The 14,322-nt window shown below is 41.9% G+C and overlaps 1 protein-coding gene across 1 annotated transcript in view; it reads left to right on the top strand.

Moving 5' to 3' along the window:
• Nucleotides 1–14,322, top strand: part of CALD1 (caldesmon 1) — a 188,550-nt gene that overhangs the window by 117,554 nt on the left and 56,674 nt on the right.

The following is a 14,322-nucleotide window of genomic DNA, read 5'->3' as shown; positions in this document are numbered from 1 at the left end:
TAAATTGTACTACAGATTTCTCTTTTTTCCAGCTTTATTGTGGTATAAATGACAGATAAAATTGTAATATATTTAAAGCAGATAATGTGGTGATTTGATGTGCATATACATCGTGAAAGATTACCCCCATCAAATGAATTAACATGTGCATCACCTCCCATATTTACCTTTTTTCACCCCTTTTTTCTTTTTTTCGGTGAGAACACTTAATAAGTTCTACTCTCTCAGGAAATTTCAGTTCTGCAATACAGTATTATCTGCTGTTGTCACCATGTTAGAGGTTAGATCCTCAGACCTTATTCATCTTATAATAGAACTGAAAGTTTGTACACTTTTACCAGCCTCTCCCTGTTTCCCCCACCCCCCAACCCTTGGCAACCATCACTCTAGTTTGACCTGTTTTTTCTCTCTAATTCCACATATAAGTGATTCCATACAATATTTGTTTTCCTCTGTCTGGTTTATTTCACTTAGCTTAATGCCTTCCAGGTTCATCCATGTTGTTGCACGGGACAGGATTTCCTTCCTTTTTAAGGCTGAATAATATTCAACGATATATATATATCAATATATATAGGTATATATATATTGATAAATATATTATTTTTATTATATTATATAAATTGAATTCTAGAAAAGGTGAGTATAGACATTTATATATATATATAAATTCCTTTAGCCATTCATCCATCAACAGACACTTAGGTTGTTTCCATACCTTGGCTATTGTGAATAATGCTTTCGTGTACATGGGAGTGCACATATTTTTTCAAGATAGTGATTTAGTTTCCTTGCTCTCTGATATTTTCTGTCCTTTTTAATTTCCTTTAAAAGTGCCAGTCATGACCCATTAAACAGATTTCAGAAACTGCAAATGAGTCACAAACTGAATTTCGAAAAGCGCTGACCCTATTACATGATCTTGGTATAGCTGGCTGCCTCCAGAGCAGCTTAGGAAGCTCTGCAAGCCTAGCGACCACACTGACTCCAGGCAGGAGTCAGCCTGGATGTTCAAGAGAGGCTTTTGAGATGGGAATCAGAGGCCCTGGATTCTGATACAGCTCCTTTGGTGATCAGCACCGTGATCTCAAGGAAGCTGCTTCAAGTTGCTCCCACGGCTATAAAATGGAGATGGGCATGCTTGCTCTGTAAAACTATCACAAGAGTATATGGAAAATATGAAGTACAGAACAACTGCAAGTTATTGTTGAATAGCCTTATTTCTCCCAATTAACATTTAATATCAGAGGAGCAACTTGGAGGGACCATTTGTTCTTTATAGACTTGGAAAAATATCCTTGCATGGGCCCTAATATTATGCAATTTCATAGATGAAAATCTCAGAGTTGTGATTTGTTTGTGATGTCGTAACTAAGTTTGTATTTAGGCTCAGTTCGGTCATCCTCCCTCCTCTCCCATTAAATACTTTTTCTGGTTGCAAAACCAAGGAAGCAACTGGTGGTCAGTGGGCTTTTTAACTCATGAGCCCGTTTGTGTACAGGAGTACGCTTTGCCTGATAGGGTGGGCTCCAGTCTGCTGGATTTATAAACACTAATTTCTACTGTTTTTAAGACTACTTTTTTTTATTATTAAAAACAACAGACATTAAACAAAAGTAGCCAGCATAGGAGATAATTTTATTAAGGAGGATTTAAAACAATAAACGTCTAGAGAAAATATGGCATTTTTTTCATTCATCCTCCTCTTTTTCTTTATAACTTTATTGTAAATCTCATCTCACACAGACATTGATTAGAATGCATCTGTTAAGTCGTGATATTCCTGATTAAAGCCTGGCATTCTAGTCTGATATTTTCTATGCTGGTGAATTTCTATTAGCACCTAGATATTTGCCTCTTACCTGATAGCTCGGTCTGCTATACTAGCTCTCCATGTCTGTTCTTTACCTTTCTATGACTGCTTTCTGATCCTTACAAGGGATGTCTATACTCACCTTTTCTAGAATTCAGTTCTCCAACACACCCTCTCCTTCACTTTGTATGTAACAGAGAGAAAATAAAATAGCAATATAGTAAGGATGGTATTCACTCCAAAGAGAAGGAAATAAATTTGACACTTTTCCTCTCCAAAGAGTGAGAACATTCTTTACACAGACCAGCAATAAGCCACAGCTCATAACTACCCTGTGTTTTCCAGAGACAAAATACATGAAGTACATAAAATTTAAGCAACTTCTTAAAGCTAGCTTTAAGCTGATTTCATGACATTCATAGCTTCTCCATAGATCATCTCCATAGCTATTTAATACATTTGTGTGATATGCCTAAGAACTGAATTGAAAAAGACTGTGTTCACACAACATTTTAATGAACAGGTGAGGCCCGGCGGTGCTTAGGCCATCCTGGACCTTTGGAGAAGGAAGGATGACTTTAAAGGGGAGCCTGTTGCTCATTTCTGCCATCTCAGAGGTCACTTTTCTGGAGTGAGACACCACTGCTGGGTGGGGAAAGGGTCTCAGCACCCCTTCTATCGGGCAGACCCAGCTTTCAGCGCAGATAGTGAGCACATTCTTGACAGATGAGAAAGTAAGAGCCAAATATCCTGACTCCCACATCTGTGTTTAGACTTTACTCATTACGAAGTGTATGACCTTGAGACGGTCACTTAATTTCACCATGTCTAAGTATCTTCATCTGTTTAAAAACAAAAAAGTACAAAATATCCGCCTTTCAAGTTTAGTGAAAAATAAAAGAACTAACTGTGCAAATGTGTGTAAACCACTGTGCGTGCTTAATCTGTATCATATTTCCTACCTTTCCCTTCCCTCTGAGCACCCTCTTTCTAAAGACCCCGGAAAAGAGGTGGCTTGATATCTGACTCCAACAGAACTACTGATGTTGGGGCAAAAGGCAGCTGAATTTGGTTTGTGACTGATACGTATTCACTAAACCATCCAGAAAAATCAGAGGAACTCTTCACCTCAGATTTTAGTTGTCCCATTTACTAACTACTTAAAGGTGATAACCCCAGGGTGCCTGGGTGGCTCAGTTGGTTAAGCATGCAACTCTTGGTTTCAGCTCAGGTCACCATCTCATGAGTGGTGAGATCAAGCCCTGCCTAGGGCACCGCCCCCCCCACATGCTCAGCGGGGGGGGGGGGGGGGGGTCTGAGCGGAGAATCCCTCCCTCTTCTCCCCACTCCAGCCCCCACCCCTGCCTTGTGCGCACACACGAGCACTTTCTCACTCTCTCTCAAATAAATAAATAAATATTTTTTGAAAGATGATACTCCATACCCTATACTTCAGATAACTCTGAAGTTAAAGGAAGCTTGCTAAAAGTGGACTTTGGGGGCCAAATATAGAATTACTACTTTTCCTACTTGGCCTAAACCAGGCACATTGTAAAGGAGGATGTAGTAAGAAGTAGGGATCAGAGATTTGAATGCCACCAATCTCTAAGTGATCCTCACAAGTAAGGAGAGTATAAATGAAGAATATTGACTTCACAATCCAGATAAACTTGGATTTGGATTCTCATTGCATCATCTTATTAACTATATGCCCCTGAGCAAATGACTTAATCTTGCTGGGTTTTTCAGTGTATTCGTTTTTCAGTTTATTAATGTACAAGAGGAAACTGTATGTGAAATTGTCAGCACAGTGCCTGACACTTCATAAGTGTTCAAAAAGTTGTGTGTGGGAGTGGGGGGGTGGGGAATGATCATTATTGGCGTGAACTTGGTGCCAAGGAGATGAATCTTAGGTAGCTTCTGGATAATCACGAGAGGCCGTGATGATTGTAGTAGAGTCCTAGGGCTGCCATAACAAAGTACCACAAACTAAGTGGTTTAGCACAACAGAAACTAATTGGGTCACAGTTCTGGAGGCTAGAAGTCTGAAGTTAAGGTGCCTGCAGGGCCATGTTCCCTCTGAACCCCGTAGGGGAAGAATCCTTCCTTGCCTCTTCCAGATTCCAGTAGACTCCAGACATTTCTTGTTTTGCGGCAGCACGGCACCAATGCTTCCATTAGTTCATGTGACCTTCTCCCTGTTTCTCTTCACGTCATCTTCCCTCTGTGTCTGTCTCCATGTCCGCATTTCCCCCTTTTCCTGAGAATGCCAGACAGATTAGGTTAGGGCTCACCCCGACGACCTCACCTTAACTTGATGTGTCCGTAAAAGTATTATTTCCAAATAAGGTCACATCCTGAGGCACGAGGGTTAGAACTTCCACATATATTTGGAGCGGACACAATTCCACCCACGGTGTGAGTGTATACAGACTTCTTAGAAGCAAATGCAACAAACCTGGCCATTACTTCTACATTTTACTGTTTGCTAAGGTTTCCAGAAGTTGAGCAAATTGACGCATCCAAGGGAGGCCTAATGTAACAGGGGTGTTTGGGTATTGGCTGAGTAGTGAACACTTCCTAATCACAAAGGGGCAAAAGCCCCTCCAACTCAAGCCCAAGTGGGAGCTCTCATTTTAACCTCACTAAGTGAAGGGCAGCCAGGAAGTCTGTACAGCCTCTACTCATCCCAGCGGAAACAGCCCTGAAGTCATAGATTGAACTGTGCCAGCTCCATAAGGAGTTAGTATAATGGGAAAGATTTATCTTCCACTTTCTCTCCCTCCCCTGTGTCCATTTTTTAAATTTCTGACCTTACTGAAACATCAGATTTGACCCAGGGACATACTATGAGTCTGCCTCTCCCGGATCTGAAGACATAGGGGCTGGGAGAGAGATCACGTAAAATATTCCCTCCCCCCAGGGAGTGGAGGCTCCTTCACCAGCTGCTCGTGGGAGCCGGAGAAGGCCAGAGTTTCATGAGCCCACCTCAGAGCTCCAGGGAAATCCCTAACCCAGATCCCCAGATACCAGAAGGACAAAGGAACACGGCAAAGGGGGAAACTTTGCATATGAGGGGATAAGTTTACACATTACAATAGAAGGTATTTTAAGAAATCAGATGGACTGCTGGCCCAGTGTGATGAACCACTCATCTAAATAACAGTAGGAAATGCTGAAAATTGTGAAAACAAACAAACAAACAAAACTTTTACTAACAAAATAGAACCATTCAGATCTTAAACTGAATACTGTATTAGTTTCTGAGGGCTGCTATAGCTGCTACGTATTGGGTGGCTTAACAAAACAGGCTGGGTTTCCTCCCGGGGGCTGAGAGGGAGGATGCGTTGCAGGCCTCTCTCCTGGCGGTTTGCTGGCAATCTTTGGCAGCCCTTGGTGTCTTGACTCCTTCTAATCTCTGCCTTCACATGATAGTCTGTCTTTCTGCGCATAGTCTACCCTCCATGAATGTCCTTTCCTGTGTCCACATGTCTCCCTTTTATAAGGACACCAGTCAGATTGTGTGAGGGCCACCCTAATGACCTCGTCGTAACCTGATTGCCTCTGCAGAGGCCTTATTTCTATATAAGATCAGATTTGGAGGTACGAGGGAGGTAGGACATCCACATAGCATTTTTGGAGAATGCAGTTCAATCCGTGACAAGTACCGGAAGATTTAGAATAGTTTAACATGACAATTCCTAGTTTAATTCCTAAGTGATACATTGGATAATTTTCCAGGACAATTCAAATGTCAGCTGGCTGAAGGATATTGGGGCCTTGGGGACATCTGGGTCCTCCGCTGACAGGCTGTCTGTCTAAAGCCATTCCAATGAAAGTCAGACCCAGCCTCCACACGGAGAGCTCTGAACCATCAATTCTTCACTGAGGTTGGGTATTAAGCCAGCCCCGAAGATGAATAGAGAGGGGGATTATCCTCTTCCAGTAGGACACGTGCATTTTCTGGCATGGGAAGATAAAGCTGTCTGATGATAAATTTCCACGTACATTTTAATGAGAAGTGACATGGATTATGAGAGTGACAGAGAAAAAGAGAGATAAAAGGCATTCCATTTATTGGACATTTTTAGCCACAGCTCTCCTCCTCCACCCTCCTGTCCTCAAACTAGAAGCCACAGAAAAGGTAGTCAATGGAGGAAGAAGGGAATGCCCAAGGAGGATCAGGATCTTCCCCTGCATCTATTCTGCATTTCTGGGCCTTCTCTACTGCTCACGTTTGCAGTGAAAAGGAGTTTAAGGCTCTCGAGATAGAAAACCATTCTGCCCAATTATCCCCTTCATGCTTGGAAACAGTGGCATCCTTTGGAAAATGTACAAGCACGGCAGCCATATCCCACATGATGAGGAGGATAGTGAGAACACGAAGCTAATAAAAATGGCCCATGCTCATGTCGTACTTCCTGTGTGCCAGGCCCTGCTCTGAGGACTTTGCAAATGGCGGTTCACTTAATCCTTCAACAGTACTATGAATTAAGTACCACTACTTCCATTTTACAGATGAAAATGAAACCAGAGAGGTTGATTCACTGGCCCAGCCACCTCCTCCCTGCCTGGGTGTGTGTAATGACTGGCCCCTGGCCCCTGGCTCCAGGCTGAGAGTGGCTCCTGGTGGTTCCCTTGCTCTCTCCAGCTTAACACTTAACGGATGTTATTCCCTGCCTGTGCTCTCACAGCTCTAACCTCTGGTCTGTGTGGGAGAATTTGGCAGCAATTGTAACATGACATCAGATCCTGCTTGATGAGCAAGTTTCTCCTTCTGGCAGAGCAGGGCTGGAAGACGGTGGGAGGAGTGGTCTCAGAGGGTCTGGGATCCTCCGTGACTCTTTACCTTAAATCACCAGCCCAGGACACTAAATTCCTTATTTTCCCTTATTCCTTATTCCTTATTTTACTTTAAGAGTCCCACAAAGAGGTTGTGAATATGCGTCTTCTCCCAATGGGAGACCTGCACTTCCACAACACTAGCAACTCCTCTCATTTCACTGTGATCAGTATCACGTGACTTTCTTATGCCAATGAAGAGCAAATACACTCTCCCAACAAGTTTGAACCTCTCCATTGTCTTAACTTCTAAATCCTGTCTTGTCACAGTTAGAGAATCGAGGCCTGCAAAGAAGTGGAATGTGGTAGGTTGTAGTGGTGCAAAGAGCCCACACTTGGGGCTCGGCGAGAAGGTGGCTACAATCCTATGTGTGTTAATCTTGGACAAGTGACTTGACTTCTCTGTGTCGGCTTTGCTCATCTGGACCGTAAGGTAGGAGTAGTCATGTTTACCCCGTGTTACCGTAAGGATTAGCTGAAATGCATCCTCTCCATCACCTGGCACCTACTGGGGTCTATGCAGAAGGGAGTTATCACCATTAAATAAACTTCGTCATTTTAAATAATTTGTTGGCTTCACTCTTTCAAAGTCAAGGTTGGCTGGTCTAAGACATCCCCCCTCTTTTTTTTTTTTTAATCACCAGTGTTACTGTTTATTTTTAAATAGACAATGGCTGCTGTGTTTGGCTTTTTAGCCTTAGAAATGTTACCTACAACTTGACAAGGAGTCAAATTTAGCAGAGTTAGTTGTTAGCAGCAGACCAACCCCAGGGTAGGTGACATGATTCATGGGGCCTCCTACAATCTCCCAGGGGCCTGAACACCCTTTGTATAGAGGTCCCTGGGGAAACTTAAGGACTTAAATTCTCTTTGGGAAGCTTCAGAGCAACTCAGATGAGCAGAACACCACGATATGATGACATCTTTGAGACAGAAAAAAAGCACCAGTCAGAAAAGCCCCAATTTATAGTGATGTCCTAGCTCTGAATACAAGTGGCTTAGCTCCACTAAGACCATTTCCTCAACTGCAAAGTAGGAAAGATTTTTGTGTCTATCTCACTGGTATTCTAAAGATCCCATTAGAACATGTACATGATGGAAGTGTTTTGTAAATTGCAAAAAGTTAGAATTGTAATCCGTTATTGCTTGGCTAGATCTGAGTTCATGAGTTGGCTCTGAAAGCAGCTTAGCCACTAAACAGGATGGATTAACAGGACAGCCCTGCTGACACAGATTATAACAGGGCAATGTCTTGTTTTGACAGGAAGCCATTCCCACTTGCACTAATACCATAGAAAAAGCCTAGTTTGAATGGTGGTGCCTTGTGAGAAAAGGAAGAAGGTAATAAGGTAGGATGAGGTCAGAGCAGGAAAAGGGCACCCCTGTAGACAGGTGAGAAGCAGAAAGACAGGAGGAACAGGGCTTTTATTTTGCTCCAGGTTAAAAAAAAGGGGGTCACAAATGACACCTCTGGGTTCAGACTGAGTGCTCCAGAACTGGGACAGTCCTTCTCGAAGGTTAAGACCAGGTACTGATTATACATATTTAGCTCCCTGTAAGCTTTCAACATAAAATTTCCTTGACTGTATTTCTAAGTTGCAAAAACACCCTTCCAAAAAATGCATTAAAGAAATATTAGGATTGTGTTTTTTTGGTTTGGCCCTTAAAAAAAAAAAATTTTTTTTAATCCAAAACCATAATTGTGGCCTACCAAGTTGGATTCTCCTCCCATAGAGCGAGGATTTAATTTTTCCAGTCCCCTCCCTTGGTGCCTGTTATCCTCTTCTGGTTTTTGATGAACTGCACATGTTATAGAAGCCACTCTTGGGCCTCAGACATGAGCGGCTCTCTCGCCACTGCCAGTGTCCTAATAAGGGAATGAACATGCTCCTGTTGCTGAGGTAAGAGGAGTCAGGCGGTGGAGGATATTTTTGCTGATTGAGGAGGATAAGGTGTGGTTTGGCAGGTACCCCATTGGTTTGGCTGGCTCCCGACTGAGTTTTTTCTCTTTTTACAGTTCGAATTCCGTAACAGACTGTAAGAATTGTTGCCTCACAGATCCTTAGCTGAGTTTTTAAGAACATCATCCTGACACAGATCATCCACGATAGGGAAGAAATAGGAATTGGGGGTTATATCATGTTTTCATCATGAGAGGAGGTGAAATGCTCTAAGCTGCCAGGCCTGCTCCTCCAAGGGACTGCCACCAGCCAACAAAGGTGGCATCAGACTCGGTCAAATTTGGTCAACGAGGAGAATGAGTGGCTTGATCCGCAGGTCCTGGGATGGAGTCCCACATAGGGAGCCTGCTTCTCCCTCTGCCTCTGTGTCTCTCTCTGTGTCTCTCATGAATAAATACATAAAATCTTTAAAACAAACAAACAATTGGGAGAACAAGGAATATACCACTCAGGTATTTGGCTAGTGTTTAATGAGTATAAAAAATTTATCTGCACAATATGAAGTAACACCTACTTTCTGTTTATAAATACTGATATACTTCACTTTTAAAAATAAAAGAAACAAAAATAACATGGTATTAGGATCATAAGGACAAGTGGCACCATGTTTTTCTTCTCTGATCTCAAATATTTGCCCATGGCTTCTCTCTCCGCTCGTATTTTCTGAATGATTCTACACTGCCTTTTGACATAACTGCAACAGGTCCAAACACTCCCTAAGGCGCTCATTATGGATCAGTGTTTCCCAACTTGGTTTTCCACTAGTCTTACTTGGGGAGCTTTATACCCCCAGTGGATCTGATTTAATTGGTCTGGGGCATAGCCTGGGCAGAGGAATTTTTTTTAGAGATTTATTTGTTTATTTGGGAGAGAGAGAGAGAGAGAGAGAGAGAGAGCAAAGGGAGCAGCAGAGGGAAAGAGAGAGAATCCCAAGCAGATTCCCCACTGAGCATGGAGCCCGACACAGGGCTCAAGCCCAGGACCATGAGATCATGACCTGAGCCAAAATCAAGAGTTGGCTGCTTAACCGACTGAGCCACCCAGGTGCCCCAGGGCAGAGGGATGTTTAAAAGCTCCCTCGGCTGATTCTAATGTACAGCTGAGGCTGAGAACCAGTCTCATCCTCTGTTGTGTCAACCAGCCTCCAGACAGCAGGAGCAGGCTCTTTTCCTTTCTGATGTTTTGAAACCTTTAAAGAAAATACAGTATATATATATGAAACAGGTCAGACAGGTTTCCTCTCAGATTGGGAGGTTCGGTTCAGTTGTTTTAAGCCTAACAGTAGGGAATTGTGCTTTCAACCAAAATCAACTTGTAGACACGTTGGGTATTGTCTCCACTTCATTTCTCCTGCATACAAGAAGTGAAATTCTCTGCTGAGAGGTAAAAAAACAACGTATCCTTTCCAATGCCAAATAGTGAAGTTACAATCTTAATGTTTTCTCTGTGTTTATGGAAATTATTCATCCCTTGATGTTTAAATTTAGTTAATAAATGTTTCTTTATTTGGCTTTTCTTTTAATAGTGAGTCAATTTAAAAAAAAATAGTGAGTCAATTTTACATCCTGGAAATTGTGCAATTGTTATCTGTGGCAAGGATAGAATGATATAACTGAGGAATAAAAAAAATTTTTTTAAACCATCGATCTTCTGGTACTGGGAGTGCAGTACCAGCATGGGGAGGAGTTTTGAACTTTGAAAGAGTCACAGATTAATTTAACATCCAGAATAATTCATTGCTTTCAACTTCTTTGCTGGAAATTTCATTACCAAGGAAGAAAGGTCATATAGAAATTCAGGAGAGCAGCCTGAGCAAAGAATATGAATTAGAAAATCATCACCTTAAAACTGGCTAGCAAGTTATTAGTATAGATGAAATTACCCTGAGCATGGATGTTGAGTAAGAAAAGAATAGAGCTCAGGAGGAGATCCAATGGAAGACACAAAAGAAGCTACAAAATAAATGGTAGGTAGAGAATTTCAAAAAGGAAGCTATGGCCAGCAATGTCAAAGGCTTCTGTGAGGTCAAATACAATGGGGTCTGTAAAGGGCCACTGGACGCTTTGTTTCGAAGTATAACTCTAGAGAGCACAAGCCTGTAATACAATGTCATTTTGAGGTCGGGCTACTAATGTCTGGATCAAAAATAATATGCTACTCTGAGACATTTAATAACACAATAGAACTGTTCTTTTGGCTCTTTCATTAAACAAATTTTAAAAGCCTAACTCTGATATTAAATGTAAAAGCGACAAGACAGCCTGTGGTACAGTGGAATTAGCTATTTTTGGCTATCTTGACAATTTAGCCAATGAATTACAGAATCAGTTTCGACTAGAGCACTTGAAAACATTTCTAAAGGCATAGCTAAATCAAACTTGCTTAGTTCACCTACTTGTACTGAATTATTTGTGCTTTCCATAGGCATTGCAGAAGGCCCAAACCAACACTAGGGCTTTGTAGTGAGAGGAGAGAGAATATAGAGGGATATAAGGAATTTACAAGGGAAGATGATACAAGAGGAGTTATGGGGGGAAACACATACCCTAGAGGGGCAGGGAAATATAGAACATCTCTGTTCATAAGCCAAGCCAAGGCCAATCATCTGACAAGAACAGAGATAGGCTGATGGCAGGTGTACACAGGCACACACACTCACACACAAGCTCTCAAAGCAGGCCAGGGTTCCCAGTCAAACTGGAAAACACCAGTTGACTCAATTTGACTTTAGCCCCTGATTATTGATTCAGTTTAAAAGTCAAATATCTTTCCTGTCCTTAACCATTTGGTTCTTCTTAACTAGGAAAACACATTATTCAGCTCTATCTCAAGGGGACTTTCTGTGTATAGTTGCAACATAATGCCACCTACAGAGAAAGTAGCATACAAATGAGAAACAGATTTATAATAAATGCATTAAAACTTCGGCATTGTAGACCAATGAGCAAAATTCTCTAGGTACCTACCCAGGCAGACATTGGCCAGAAGGCTTTAACGAATGGTTGCTTACAACTTCGGGTGGAGAGGAATTGAGAGAAATGTTAAGGGTTTGGGTTTTACTTCCCATATTTTTTGCTAGTCCTCTTCTGTCTCCATAGAGCCATAGAGCTATCACTCTCCCTCCTAGGTTGGTTTAATGGAGCTCTGTTCCATTGCTTCATAGAATTAAAGCTTAAACCTGAGAGATTATTTCTTCCCTTGATGAATGATCAGGTTTCAGCTTCTAGAAATCATGATCTGACAACAAGCCCCATGGCCCATGCAGCATGGCAGTGGGCAGAGCCAGGTTTTCCTGGTTCATATTCACAAGCCAGGATGGAGCATCTGCCTTCTTGGAAACCCACAAAGCTTCTGAATATGCTTTTGGAAAATGACCCCACCCTGCGTGCTTTTGTGGTCAAAAAAGCACATGCATGTTTGGAACACACTTTGGGTAGACTTCTCCCATTGGTAAAGCTTCGATAACTTTAAACATCATGTTTCAGTAAATACTCAAGAGCCTGGTATAGAACTGTTGATCTTTCCCTGGTCATGAAACTGAGTCACATTTCATTGATCTTCCCTTTGGGGCATCATTGTTCTGTATTTGACTCTAGAATTAAAAAAAAAAAAAAGATTTATTTATTTTAGAGAGAGAAAGAGAGCATGAGTGGGAGAGACAGAAGGAGAAGGAGAGAGAATTTTAAGCAGACTCCACACTGAGCACGGAGCCCGACATGGTGCTCACTTCACTACCCTGAGATCACGACCCAAGCTGAAACCAAGAGTCAGATGCTCACCAACTGTTGCCACCCAGGCGCCCCTGACTGTAGAACTTTTAAATGGCTGCACATTGGCCTAGCTATCCTTTCAATGTCTGACTTAGATAAATCCATGTGAACTTAGGCAATGCACCTCACATGCAAGGAATTGAATCAGGCTTCATCGTTGTTAATTAGCCTCCATAGTTGCCATTGCTCAGTGACTTGTGCCATATGCCTTTCTTGAATTCAATTACAAAAAACAAACAAACAAAAACAAAAAAACATATTAAATACCTACTTTATGCAAAGCCCATTGGGGAGGAAGGCTAAAATGTGTCTATAAAACATAACTCTTGCTTTCAATAAACAGGACATGAGAGATAGGATGATATACAAATAACAAGGCAATATGTGACAAATGTCTGAAATGACAACAGAGATTTCACAGGAGGGCAAGAGTTCCTTGCAGTTGACTTCCATTATGGCTGGTAAGACTTCACAGAAAAATGTAGCACTTGAGCTGGTCTTGGGGATGGAGAAGATGGCTCTAGGTTAAAATGGAGAGGAGGAAAGAGCATTCTAAGTAGAAGCTTGATCAAAGGAAAGAAAGCAGGAGAGTATAAAATGGAGTTAAGAGAACAGGAAAGAAAGCCTGACCAATAGTAATTATACTTTCTTGCAATGGCACCTTCACTCAGTCTGTCTTTCCAGCCACATGTGACTGGTCCTGAGGGAACAGCAAGAGTTCCATCCCCAGAGGGGAGGACTGCCATTGCCCTTTCACATACTGGGACTCCTTGCAGTTTACTTATAACTGGATAAGGGAATTTGTGGACAATATAGTTTATCTAGTTTAAATGAAATTGACCTTCACACAATGGACTTGCATTTCTGGACTTCAAAAAAAAAATTCTACAGGGGCAGCTGGCTGGCTCGGTCGGTAGAGCGTGTGACTCCAGGTCATGAGTTCGAGCCTTGCATTGGGGGTAGAATTTACTTTACTTTATTTTTTTTTAAAAAGATTTTATTTATTGATTTGAGAGAGAGAGAGAATGAGCAGTGGGGAGGGGCCAAAGGGGGGGGGAGAGAGAGAAGCAGACTCCCCAGTGAGCAGGGAGCCCAATGCGGGGCTCTGTCCCAGGATCTGGACATCATGACCTGAGCCAAAGGCAGAGAATTAACAGACTGAGCCACCCAGGCGCCCTGGTAGACTTTACTTTAAAAAGAGAAGGGGAGTGAGGTGGGGAGCGGAATTTCTGCAGAAGCTTCAGATTGAAGGTAATACTAATCCTGCGAGCCCAAGAAGACTATGAGATCGTGGCAGACCTGTCACTAATGCTGTGAGCACATACGAGTGCTTGCTTCCGCAGCCACATGCTTGTTTCTTTCAGTGAAGGCAAATTTTCAACAGAAAGGGGGAACGTAACTGCATTTCAGAAGAAACTCATGCCACAGAGAGGTCTTTTGAAAAATGACCCCATTTTTTGTGGTTTTATAGTTGAAAAAGAGGTAAATGTGTAACCTACCAGGACTATCAGAGCTTCACATCTCACCTTGGAAACATTTTCTAAGCTCTTCAACAATGTCCCAAGTGGAGCATTTCAGTAGATTTGAAGCTATTTACTAAACACGTAAAATAAAACACCTTTGGATTACTTTGGATGAACAACTGGTTGACATCAGGGTAGATATAAATTTTCTCAGCAGGTTTCATCAAAAAACTGCATGGTTGGTGGGGGAGGTTGGATATATCCATATCGTGTGTCAATATGCCAAGCCAATGATATGTTCTTTCCATTTGAATCTACATACCTTTTAAAGGCTCTTTAAAAAGTTAAATTTTGGCTGTCATTTAAAACCAAGTGTCAAAATAAATTGAACTTACAGCCAGACCTTCAAATTACTGATCACAACTTATTAAACCAAGAGTTCTTGATAAATTAAACAACATTAAATATTGTTT

Source organism: Canis lupus, chromosome 16 (genome assembly GCF_011100685.1).
Source record: "Canis lupus familiaris isolate Mischka breed German Shepherd chromosome 16, alternate assembly UU_Cfam_GSD_1.0, whole genome shotgun sequence".
In the NCBI taxonomy this organism is placed as follows: Eukaryota; Metazoa; Chordata; class Mammalia; order Carnivora; family Canidae; genus Canis; species Canis lupus.
Note: the sequence above shows the minus strand (reverse complement) of the source record. Positions and strands in the feature narration are given on the sequence as shown.